Raw genomic sequence first — 13,327 nt, forward strand, 5'->3', positions numbered from 1 at the left:
TTCCTGCATCTTCATCCTTCTCACACTGGGAGCCAGGCGGACAGAGCAGCCTCTGGCTGGAATAGGCCCAAGAGGAAAGGACCAACCAGTGGAAGACGGGTATTAAAACCTTTGTATTCTTTCAAAACTCAGTCGTAGCTGTTATGGTACAAGTTTAATTGATATCATACATATTTCTCAGGGTGTTTTAGTCTTCACAAAAATCATTGTAACGCATTCACAATATTTTGTTGATGATTATGAAGTAGCAATTAGGAAAATATACTATTAAGTCAAAAACACAATTTAGGTTTGTATTTACTCAACAATTACAACTGCATGAAAAAATACTAGAAGGCAACATCGAATGATAATAATGGAAGCTAGGGCTCTTGGTGGTAATACTGTTTGTAGGTAGGGTTATAGCCGATTTTATTCCCTTTCTTTAACTTCTATTACTGTTTTAAATGTTTTTTAAGACAGTTGAGATTCAACATTATATTTGTCTCAAGTGTACCACACAGTGGTTAGATATTTACTTCTATTACTTTTGTTATAAAGTAGTTCCTGCCAGAAATAATGATGGAAAGCAAACACTGGAACCTCGTTCTTTCAGAATCAGACTTTCTTCCTCTTTTGTCCTCTTTTTTTCACAGTCCCATCAAATCACACTGACTTTGAGGAAAAACATGGACTCTAGGTATTGCTACACCGTATTTCAAGTACATATTCTTCACAGACAAGGTTGTTTTCGGTTCCAGGAATTCAGTTCTCTATCTTAACAGTCTATAAGAGCCAGCCAGAGACAGTTCGAGTCTCTTCCCTGAAGCGCTAATTTCATCTGAATGTGACCCTCCAAGTTGCTGTGAATTGATAGGAAATGGTGTGTCAGTGCTAAGGATCAGGGCACTTTCTTTTGATGAAAGCCACGTGATACAAGTCCTAACACCACCATGGAGACATGAAGAGGTTAACACAAAGGTGGAAAACCCAGTTGGAAAAAAGGTAAAAATATACATGCAATAAGGATTCCTAGTTTTTATTTCTATAAATAGGGGAAGGCGTGTCGGAATGGGGCTGGGTTAGCGTGGAAGCAGCTACACCAAGCCTTCCCCTGAAGTTCCTTTTGATATGGTTTGGTAGACTTGATGTGGGCATTCTAAGGAGTAGGGAAATATATTAAAGGGTAAAATAAAAATTGGTTAACTTATGACCCTGGCAAAATGGTAACTTAAGGACACAGCATCTTTCTGATGTCCAGTTGCTGTAAGATCCTCTGTATGACCTGAGAGATTGAGCATCCTGTCTACTGAGTCTGTGGTGGGTGCCTACACCCTCCATCCCCATCCCCACTACCATCGGGAAAGAGTATTTCTTTGGGATTCCCTTTATTTATTGAACAAATAGTTAAAGGCCTACTAACTGCAAGGTATTGAAACAAACATTAGGAGATTAAAACCATATGTGGTCCTCACCTTGTGGAACCTATGATTCAGTTAAGAGACAAAAATTGATCAGAAAAATAAATATAATCACAACAGTGATAGGTCCTACCAACACACACACACACACACACACACACACACACACACACACTTCAGTTCTAAGGAGCATAAGATAGAACAATTTGATGACAGAATGACAGGTAAAGGATGAGTTGGCATTAATTATACGCAGAGAAGGGAGCAGCAAATTTTAGGCAGAAGTACATTCCAAAGGAGCACATGTCCCACGTCAGGAAGAAACTAAGTCCTGGAAGCAGATCAGTGTGGAAAACAGGGGTAGGAAGGAGGGGGACACGGCACAAGATGAAGTTAGTAGACACCAGACCACATGGGACCTTGAAAACCATGTAAATCATTTTGCTTTTATCCTAAGAGCAATGGGAAGCTATGGAAGGGTTTTAAGATTAGACTTGGGTTTTAACAAATCACTCTGGCTGCAGAGTGGACAATGGCTTACAGGCGAGTAGGAGTGGTTTCCTGGGAATTGAACGGCTGCAGTTTTCCAGGCAAGAAATGATGGTGGCTTGAACGCCAGTAGTGTTGCTGAGGGAGACTGAGATGGGAATTTAGGCGGATTGGAGAAGGACTAAGCCTCCTGGGTTGCTCTATAAAAACTGAAACACATCAAAGAGGATAGAACATACAAAGCCTTTATCTGCCAACATAGTACTTGTTGGATATTTGAAGGAAAAGATGGTGGATGTTGTGACTTGTTCACTCAACTTCCAGCCCAACCTCCTTCTAGTATGCTTTACTGCAGAGGTTGGGAAGCGTTTCATTTTCTAGCCTTCTTTGCAGCTGGATTTGCAGATGTGATTTGGACTGTCCCAATCAGTTGCATTCATGCAAGGCATGAATTCGGAAATGGAGAAGCAGGATTTAAGGCATACATTTTACTGTGTGGCTTGTAGTGAGAAGGCGTGGTTCTAACAGTTCTGCTAAGTCTTTCTGGTTTGACTACAGTCTCCTGATAGTGGCAGGAGGGGCAGTAATCTTGGTAGCCTGGTTTGGCAGTGCCTGGCACAGAAATGCTGAATACATGTGGACTGTTATTATACACTCAGTATTTACCCTGAATAATACTATAGGATGTCCACGTGCTATGGAGAGAGTACCTAAAAGATAATGGAATGCTCAGCCTGATTTCTGAGGTAGTTCAGTCCTGAAGGATATACAGTTTCACGGTTTACTGTATACATCACTGGTGTCCCTTCACCCATTATGTTCCTTTTTATAACTAGCCTATGTTCGTTCCCACAGTATAACATGCTAAAAATCTGATTCTTTCAAAAGCTTGGGAGAAAGCTAGCCTATTGTCACTAAAGGTGAGTAATCTTCCTCTAGAACCTCCCAGAAATTTTAAACATCTGATGAAAAATGACTATTAGAGTTAGAATATACTGTGACTTTTAGTTGCACTGATAGTAGCCACTTAACCTACTCAGGAGCTGTGTCTAAATCAGAAACCCTGACAATGTTGCAACGTCCTCCACAAGGATAACTTGGTAATAAATAAGAAGTTTGGATCAAAAAGTTAAAAATGTCAACAAAGGCATGCAGGAAGTGACTCTCTGCTCCTAATTCCCAAAATAATTTCTCCGTTCTCTGAACACGTTTTTGGTACCTCTCTTAGGACATTTTCCGTTTTTTTTTAGCTTGTATTGTAGTTATTTATGTCCATGTCTGATGTGCCCAATATATGAAACTGTAAAAACATTGAGGGCAGGGACACCCACGCATCCATCTTTGGATTTCTGAAAGTGCCTGCTAAGAATGGTCCCTTACACAAAGGAGACGGTTGGTCTGTATTTGATGAATTGGTGAATTCTCGTGCAGTCCTGCGCGATGAGCACTAACACCTTTGAAAGAATGCTTATAAGGGGTTCCTATGCAGGTAAATACCTTGATTCATTTTCCGGATAGAAGTGAAGGAGAAAGATGAGAAGGAGTATATAGGATGGGGAGGGTTGCCTCATTGCTTCAGACAAGTGTTTTCTCCTCTTCTCATTGGTGGTGGGAGTGGCAAAAATAGGGGACACTTTAAGAAGGTAGGAGACCCAGCCTCTAACGAGTCATATGCTGGATGATTCTAGTTAAGATGCTAGAACTATCTCCTCCTCCCTCATAAAAGGGATTGATGTGGTGAAGAACTATAGTTCCTTCTCATCACATTTGTCTTGTAGTCACCATTCCATAAGATGGAAGCTTTAATCTTATGATGATTTAAGATCTTACTCTTAAAATGGCTTCAAGTTCATTTATCCCCAGCACAGTAATTCAGCAGCATCCCACATACATGCTGACCCTGTCAGTAGTAGCGTTCTAAAGGCCTGTGTTGAGAAGGATTCTGAGACCCCATTTGGGTTCAGTGGGAAAGACAGTGCTGACTTAACAGTGATATCTGGCATGAGGCTTGGAGGGGAATAGCAGCAAATAAGCCAAAATATGTCATCCCTGATCTAGTCCAATGCCTTCCCTTCACAGGAAGAAAATGAGAACAGAAGATCACCTCTTAAGCTTACTATATGCCAGGCACTGATCAAATTGCTTTTCCATGCACAATTTTATTTAATCCTAAGCCAGTCTTAAGAAGCTAGCACTATTACGACTCTCATTTTGCAGATGAGATTTAGGGCAGCATACTTTGCCACTCTGGAAATCTTTCTCTTTATGTGCTTCCCTATACTGCCTCCAAATCTGTTGGCACTTCCTCTGTGTTAGGCTAATGGTACTTAGCCAGCAGTGATTTTGCCCTCTAGAAAACATCTGGCAATGTCTGGAGACGTTTGGTTGTAGGGAGGACAGGATGTTCCTTGAATCTAGTGGGTAGAGGCCAGAGATTCTGCTGACTGCATGGAACAGAACCGGACAACAAAGTATTTGGCCCAAAGTGTCAACAGTGCTGAGACTAAGAACTCTGAGTAAGGCTATGTGAAAGTTGTTTCACACGGATGATGAAACTTTTCGTGTAGCCCAGTATGTACAATTACTGTCTCCATGTTACAGATACCGAACGGTGCTCTTGGAATCAGGAAGTGGTCAGCACAAGGCAGGAACCCAGGCAGTCTGATTCTAGGGACCTCTGGAGACACCGCTCCAGGGAAATCCATTCTCATCAGCTTCCTTTACTATCAAAACATGTAAACTCTTAACACCTGCTCACCTAGTAAGAATTTCAGAAGCTGAGAACATTTATCCAATTGTGAACAACTCCCACCATGGTGGGTGCGTCTCCAAAGATGAAAAGAGTATGTTCAACAGTTTAATGAGGATCTTTAGAAGTTTTTACTATAGAACCATTGATCTTGCTGGAGTAGACATGCAGATCCTTGCTTTAAAATAAAACTTGGAGGAAAAAGCTAATTTTAGGACATTAGCAAGCTTTTTCAAGAATAATTAGCTCTGCGTGGGATTCAACTTTAGTTTTTTCCCCTTTTGTTTTTAGGAGCTGGTAAGCCTGGAAGCTTATTTAGGAGTCGAAGAGGAAATGAAACTATAAAAAGACAGTACGAGTTCTCTTTTTTTTTCTGGGAGGAAAGGTACAATATGAATATGAATAACTCATCCTGTCCACTTAACTGCCTCAAGGACAAATAGAAATATATATGTACACACACACACACACACACACACACACACACACTTGGTTAATTGGAAGAAACTGAAGAAGGCAAGAACAAAACGCTAGTTTCAACAATAAAGCTGTATGCAAATAACAATGAATGCCAATAAAACAGGGTGAGGGTGGGAGGTAGAGAGAGGAACAGAGAGAAAAGAGCTTGAGGCAAGAGGCGGAGGCAAGATCCAGCTCCTCTGAGAGAAATTACTGGAAAATGCAAGTAGGGTGGGAAAACGACGTCTGAGACGCTGAGGCAATCCGTGCTGGACGTGGGCAAGGTGCCTCCTGGGTTTTGGAATGAATGATCGCGACGCCAGCCAGATACGTCCATCCACCTGGCGTTGGTCGGGTGCGGGGGGGCGATGAGTAAAGTACCTCTGAGTCATTTGATTTTAAATCTCCAATAAGGTTCTCCGAGTGCGAACGCGGGCAGCCTGACAGTGGGTTTGCTCTCTAGCTTGTGGGGACCCTCTCTTTACAGTGCTCGCTGCCTGCTAGGTCCCAAAAAGTCCCAGACATTCCCGGACCGGGATGGTCCGAGGAAAGGAGAACCAAGCGTGGCGAATGAGATGTGAATAGCATGGCTTTGGCAACAGCCTCAGAATCCTTAGGGTGGGTTAGTTGGGAAACTGGAAATGCGTCGACTGCCGCACATGGCGGGTGGCACTGGGATTTCACATTCTGGAGCCCCCACTCTGTGCCAGGCACCGAGCCTAGAGAGCCACACGCAGTGTCCAATTCCCTGAGGCACATTAGATGGATCTTCAGGGAGGTTAAATACCGTGCATTTCCCGTTCCCTTTGCCTGGAACGCTCTTCCCCAGACCGGGGAGTGACAGCTCCTTTTCTGGTTTCAGGAATCTGCGCAAAAGCCACCTCTGCCGAGAGGCTCTCAGGGCATTCGCGACATCGCCGATTTTGAAAGCTCGGCTTGGCAATTACTTCAGTGCTCGTAGTTCATCAGCATTTTCTCGTTTGCTTATATTTGTATGTGTTCTACTTTCTTTATGGTCTGTCTCCCCACTAAAATGTAAGCTCCACGATGCAGGAACCTGGTGTGCCATCGTCAGGTGCATGCCCACAACTGCTCTGGGAGCGCACAGTAGGCTCTCAGTAAGTGTTAATGCCTTTCCCACCCCTCCATTTGCAGCCCCCGACACCTTTGCAGGCTCCAAACTGACCCCAGGGGATCAATTGCTTGCATTCGTGCTAGGATCAAAGGAGGGGACTTCATCATGTTTCAAGGAGCTCCTGCATTGTAAGCACGAAGCTTTCCCGCCCGTCCCCGCCCCCGCCCCCGCATTCTCCTCCCCCCCGCCCCGCCCCGCACACAAACTGCATAGAACAACCAGTCTCCTCTCAGGTTTTCTCCTGGAACCACAGCACGAATCTGCATCTCTGCCTCTGGGTGGCAGGGTTAGTCTCGGGCTGGGATCCCACGCCGAGTCTGTCCTTCGTCATCCCGTGCCTGCAATCCTCCTTACGTGTTTTCTCAGTTCACTATCCCTTTGCCTCCGTCTGACTTTGTCAAAAGGTCGAGTCCTCTTTGCCCGTTCGACCACGTGTGTCTCCTGGAACCTTCTCCTTAAACCAGCCCTTACCGCGCCGCCCTCACTTTCTCCTTCCTTTCCTGGCCCGGAAACGCCACTCGACAAACATTTATTGAGGTCGCTGGGCTACCGAGAGCCGCTTTCTAGGCCCAGCCGCAGCTTTCACCTCCCTCCGCCCTTCCCACCTGTCGGGAACTGGGGGTCCCAACTCTCCTGACTACGTCATGGAATCCGCCCGCTTCTTCCAACTGCATCGCCCCACCTCTTTTCCCGGGACCGACTCCTGATTGGTGGGAGTGTAGGTCACTCTTCCATCCCACATGTGGCCCGCCCCTATGGCGGGCTCAGGCTCCGCCTCCTCGCTTACCCACTCCTGGTAATCGCCCCGCGGCGAGTGCCGAGAAGTTCTGGGCAAAGTCCTGGGACCTGGACGCGAGATCGCAGCGCGCACGAGCGGAGCGGGCAAAGGGACCCTAGCGCAAGGCGGTCAGTGCGCGGCTCCGGCTGTGGTCCCTCTGTTCGTCGGCGAGTGGCCGGTCTCCTGCGGCTGTGCGGGAACTGTCAGCCAAGCACTGCGGGAGGACGGAGGAAGCCAGGTTTGCCTCCTGCGGGCTGTGGGACGAACCTTGGAGCCGGGCAGCGGGGACCCGGCGGCGTCCGGCGCGCAGGTAAGCACCGGGAAGCCGGCCAGCACGGTGCTGGGGTGTGGTGGGGACCCGGCGGCGGCGCGGGCTCGGAAGGGCTGCGATTTCGGGCAGCGCCAGCAGTGTCCGCAGGACCGGAGTCAGCTTTCTGTCGCCCGGGAAAGCACCGGCCGGGGGAGCAGCCCCGAGGCGGGGAGATTTTCCTCGGTGCCGGCGCCAGCCTCCCTGGAGGTAGGGTTTGAGTGCTGCCCACCCAGTGGCTCTGTCTTTAGAGGGACGGTTTGGGAGGGATTCACCGCGAGAAGGAGCGGAGCCCCGGGGCCTGGATCGGGGCACCGGGGGATGCAGCGCAGAGGGCTTGTCCTGGGCAGCCGGGAGGCGCGGCGCTGGGGCGGGAGGTACAGGAAACCTGTTTAATTGGGCTGAGCGCGAGGCTTTACCACATCCGCGGGATGGGGCGCGGCTGGGGGACCCTGGTGACGCTGGCCTTGCAGGCACCCGGCTCGCCTGCCTCGCTCGCCCGGCCTGGTCCGCTTCCCCATGTCCTCGCTGGGGGCTGAGGGCACTCTCCTCTTTGGGCTTCCTAGCGCCCTGGGCATTGTCGTAGATCGTCCAGATATTTCCTAAGCCGGGGTGCGCAACCCTCCTCTGGTTATGAAACTTGTCAGCCACCTTCTGCACACTAGTACGCTCTCTCCTCCGTCTCACATCTACCAGTCTTCCTAGTCGGGACTCTGAGCTAAGAGAACGTGAATTCGCTTTCGATGTATCTGGAAACTGTGTTGAGCTGTATCTGAGACCCGCCAGATGTTGCACAGACCCTCGGAGTTTGAGTACTGGGATAGGGGCATTTAGAAATATTTTAAGCTGGAGATGCAAAAGAGATCCTTCCATGGACTGGTAAAAGTGTACGTCTGGCTTCTGATCACCCACACTCTACTCCCGAGCATCCTACAAGGTGAGGTCCCCCTTCTGGCCAAAGGAGACCAGTCAGGCAGACCTGGGCTAAAATGCACCCAAGCTAAGTGAGGATTTCCTCCAACTTGCTAGCACATCACGCTGTTCGGTGTTCCTTACAGCACTCATCTCTTTTTGAAATTATCTCCTGGGGCTGTTTACTGTCTGCCTTTCCCCACTAGAATGGAAGTTCCGGGAAAGCAGACCTCATCTGCTTGTTAATCACTTCATCCCCAATGTCAAGGACAGTGCCTGGCACACAGTAGGTGCACAAAAAATATTTATGGAATGAATGATGAAAACTTCTCTGTAAAATATGAAGAGTGGTGATTTCTTAGCTAGTTTTGATTTTCATGTTTGTTTGTTTGTTTTGCTATTGGTAAAATTAAATACCAATCAATAACTACTATTGATTGGTATTGATTAATAACACCTCCTAAGAACCAGATATGTACTAGGAATTTTGTACAGGTTATCTCATTAAACATTACAGTAGTCATATAAGGTTGGTATTTCTAACCAGGTGGGAAATGGAGGCTTCCCCAGGTTAACCAATTTTTCCAGGATTATCCTGGCAGAACTAAAATTCCAGTTCGCTTTCTTTCTCTTGTGCTAGGCCGTTTCCAAGAAATTGGAATGTGGGTTTCCACCATTACAGCCAATAGACATTTAGCTTTATAACAAAAGCTATTGTTTAGCCAAAAGAAGATTCATTTGTTTTTTTCTCATTCAAGTATAGTTTCAACGGTAGTTAATAGTTATCTTACAGGCCAGAAACTACCAGGCTGCCATAAGCCGTAGTATTATCTCATTCAATCTTTACCATCATAGGCAGTGTTGTGATGTTACGTCCATTTCAGATGAAGAAACTGCTGCCTCGTTTCAGGAACTTGCCCAGCGTGGGTAGTAAATTACTGAGCTAGATTTTGTTAATAGTCTTAATCTTTAATTTAGATTTAGATTCTTAATCTAAATCTTTAGCTCCTTCCACTATACAGAAATGTTTCCTGTTTCCGCTACTTAATTAGATGTTAACACATTATCATAGAGTCTAATGATGTAATATATTAAAACCATCTAAGGCTGGGCTACAAACTTTCCACTGCCAATATCAAGTTTCTAGTTGTACTGCTTTTCTGAATTGTTGAGGCTCTTACTGCCATTGATTTTTGTGGTTGCGTTTATGGTTTTGTGGGCCTGGTAGTTGAGGGACTTTCAACATAGGAAGAAAGGAAATTCTCCTTTCACCTAAATTTAAATTTACTTTCACCTAAATCTAAAGAGAAATCTGATGGGTTTTACTCACTGTGGCAAATGACTTTGAACATGGTAATCCTTTATGCCTGTTAAGGAAAGTGCTGGAAAGGCAGCAAGTTCCTCAATTCCCATATGTGGAATGGAGATTGAGAAGATTGAGAAACCACTACTAACACCAAAAGCTCCTACAATAATCTCTTAGTAACATGACATTTCAACTCTGTACTCTTGTAGTGAAACTGAGGGCAAGGAGAAGTTAGATAAGAGTGTCGTGATTACCTCCTAAAGGGCTCATGGCAAAATAGGGGCTGGGAAGGAATTAGAGATCTTTTTTTTAACTTCCATTCTAGTTTTAGGGATTAGTATAATGTCTTCCCCTGCACGAGGGTCTGAGAAATCCAGTTTTATTTACACTGTGCCTCTTAGCAGTACTATATTTTCTTAATTGTTAATTCCATTTCAGGAGTGGTCCAGGGAGGGCTGGAGAACCCTCCAACCTAGAGTGCCCACAGGAGTGATAGGAGTAAGGAAGATGGAAGCAATTAAGTTGAAAATGCCTTCCATGCATAGTTTAAGGTCCCCTGTGAATTCCTTTCCTGTCTACATCTTATTCGTTAGCGTTTTAGCCCTCTGGAAACTCCCTCCTTTACTTGCCAATCACTAGTCACTAGTGTTCAGACCACACTCACCCAAACCCTGGTCTCTCTCCTCCTCAGTGTCTTTCACGTCCATCTCTTCCCATTGCCCCTGCACCATCTTAGCTCAGGGTCTCAGGGACTTCTGCTCTCTGTCCTCACATTGCTTCCAGGTGGATTGTCCTCCCTCAGTCTCTCCTTCACATCACAGTCAGGTAAGTTCTGTAAGTCCTGACATTATATTGCTAAAAATTCTTGAGTGGCTTATAGGAGTATAGTTAGTAATAATAACAGGAGCAGCAGCTGCTGAACTTTTTATACCAGTCCAGTCCTAAGTGCTGTACCTGAATTATTGCATTGAATCCTCAGAGCAACTCTCCTGTATTCATCTGATTCCCACTCATCCATCACGTTTCAGCATGGATGTTGCTTGTAGGAAGGTGGAGAATGCGCATGTCATTCTGTGTCTTCCCATTTTATAGGGAGCAGTTATCATACCGTTTTGCAACTGTTGGTCACTTAACTAAATCTTCCCTGAAACCACTGACTCTGCCTGGCTTACATTAGAATTGCTTAGTGATTGTTTACAGATTTTCTCTGCCTGGACCCCACTCCAAAGTTTCTGGATCAAGTGGCTTGGGGTAAAGAGGGTTGGTCTCTGGAATTGTTTTCTTTTAAAAGTTTTCTCATTCTGCATTATAGTAGCTGGGTAGTATTCCATTGTGTGAATGGAATGTACTTTATCCAGTTACCTCTTCTCTTTAAATAACAGCTTTATTGAGATATAATTCACATGTCATACAATTCACCCATTTAAAGTACACAATTCAATGGTTTTTAGTATATTCACAGTGTGAAAGCATTACCATAATTTTAGAACATTTCATAACACCCCAAAATATCCACACCCATTAGCAGTCCCCCCTTTACCCCACAACCACTAATATCTTTATGTCTGTATGGATTTGCATTTTCTGGACATTTTATGTAAATAGGATCATGCACTAGGTGGTCTTTCACTTAGCATGTTGTATTCAAGGTTCTTTCCTGTTGTAGAATAAATCAGTACTTCATTCCTTTTTATTACCTAATAAATAACTCCCCATTGTATGTATATACCACGTTTTATTTATCCATTTGCCAGTTGATGGAACTGGTATTTTTTAAAGCTTCCTCCAGGGATCCTAAGGTGCAGTCAGGAACTAAACAGGAAGTTCCTTTGAGTCTTGCTCTTCGTTGTATGGGGCTAGAGCAGTGCCTGGCACAAGACAGATGTTTAATAAACATCTGAATGAAAAAAAAAATTTTTACTAAAAGTATAACTCTCGCTATGTTGGTGTCATGAAAAACATTGTCACTAAAAAGAGATCCTCATAGTTGATTGTTTAGATTTGAACAAACCAACTGTTAAAAAAGTTATGAGATAACCATGGAAATTTGAGCATAGATGAAATGCTACGATTTTTAGGATTTGCTTCAAAATAATCTGGGGGTTGGAGGGAACATGCATTGAGTGAACAAGGCTGTCCATGAGTTAATGATTACTGAAGCTGGGTGATGAGTTCATGGGTTTTAATACTATTCTCTATAGTATCTGCTGTCCAGTGGGGTAGCCATTGGCTGGCTGCATGTGGCTATTGAGCACTAGAAATGTGCCTAATCCTTACTGAGATGTACTGTAAGTGTAAAATACACATTGAGTTTTGCAAAGTTAGTATAAAGAAATGAAAAATTATCTCAATTTTTTTTATCATGTATGTGTTGAAAGGAATATATTTTCCATATATTATGATAATATATACTTAAAACTAATTTCCCCTATTTCCCTTTACTCTTTTTAATTGGTTACTTAAAAAATTAAAATTACCTCTATGACCCATGTTACATTACTGTCAGAAAGTGCTGCTATATACTTTTGTATATGCTGGAAATTTTTCATAAGAAAACCAATGACATCTTAATTTTTTAAAACATCTGGAGTGAAATATTTTTTATGAAGGATTCCTCTTATATGAAAAGATTGGGAACTATTGATTTGTTCAAAGATGTTTCTTTGTAGAAGCTTATAGCAGGCAGGCGGTGGCGCTTCCAATATCATTCCTGGGCTTACTTCATCTGTGAAAATTTACAACTTCTTTTATCATAAATGGAATAGCAGTATGAGCAATTAGAAGAATTTCTCCTTTAGTTGTTCATTTGATTCTTTTGTAGTTGATGACATATTTCTTTATCTTGGAGAAATATAGGAAATGCAGTGTGTTTATACCCTGAAATTGAATTTTTCCTTGGACTTGCTTTACTAGGTTGACAATCAAGTTGCAAACTTGTTGCAATGATGTTGCTAACCTTTTTTTGATCTCAGAGGGATTATTCATTATGAATTTGTACCAACTGGACAAACAGTTAACCAAGTTGCCTATTTGGAAGTGCTGAAAACTCTGCGTGAAAAAGTTAGATGACCTGAACTTTTCGCCAAGAGTTCATGGCTCTTGCATCACGACAATGCACCAGCTCACATGGCACTGTCTGTGACGGAGTTTTTAGCCAGTAAACAAATAACTGTATTGGAACACCCTCACTACTCACCTGATCTGGCCCCCAATGACTTCTTTTTTTATAAAGATATGGAAATATTGAAACGAAGACATTTTGATGACATTCAGGAAGTCAAGGTTAATATGACGACAGCTCTGATGGCCATTCCAGGAAAGAGTTCCAAAATTGCTTTGAAGGGTGGTCTAGGCGCTGGTGTTGGTGCATAGCTTCCCAAGGGGAGTATTTCGAAGGTGACCATAGTGATATTCAGCAATGAGGGTTGTAGCACTTTTTCTAGGATGAGTTCATGAACTTAATTGTCCAACCTCGTATAATTACTCTGCCTAGATCTGTTTATTTGGGAGCCACACTCTGATTGTTTCTAGAGTCCCCAAGATCCCTGGAATATGAGTGGAATATGATTCTTAGATAATAGTAACAATAAAGTGTGGATTTTAGGCTGAGAAGCAAATTGCTTTCATATAAAATTTATTTAGATGGACGTTAAATCGCTCTCTAGATGCCTGTGTTTCCTCACAAAATAATAGCCAAGGTAATAAATAAACCCAGATCTCTGGGATGTGGGTTAGACAAATGACCCCAGGGGATATGCTTTCTCATCTGTGATTTTTGAGATCATGAGAGAG

The 13,327-nt window shown here is 43.9% G+C and overlaps 1 protein-coding gene across 3 annotated transcripts in view; it reads left to right on the forward strand.

The window, feature by feature from the left end:
• Positions 1 to 7,183: 7,183 nt before the first annotated feature.
• The window catches only part of OSBPL3 (oxysterol binding protein like 3), a 158,579-nt gene continuing 152,435 nt past the window's right edge, over positions 7,184 to 13,327 (forward strand). For 2 of the 3 annotated variants that reach the window (XM_074340882.2, XM_074340883.2), the window contains exon 1: positions 7,184 to 7,320. The gene's annotated coding sequence lies outside the window, so the exon portion shown is untranslated. The remainder of the gene's footprint in view (positions 7,321 to 13,327) is intronic. The other variant, XM_074340884.2, reaches the window with a different exon arrangement.

Source organism: Rhinolophus sinicus, chromosome 4, assembly GCF_057876585.1.
Source record: "Rhinolophus sinicus isolate RSI-liver-muscle chromosome 4, RSI-T2T, whole genome shotgun sequence".
Lineage (NCBI taxonomy): Eukaryota > Metazoa > Chordata > Mammalia > Chiroptera > Rhinolophidae > Rhinolophus > Rhinolophus sinicus.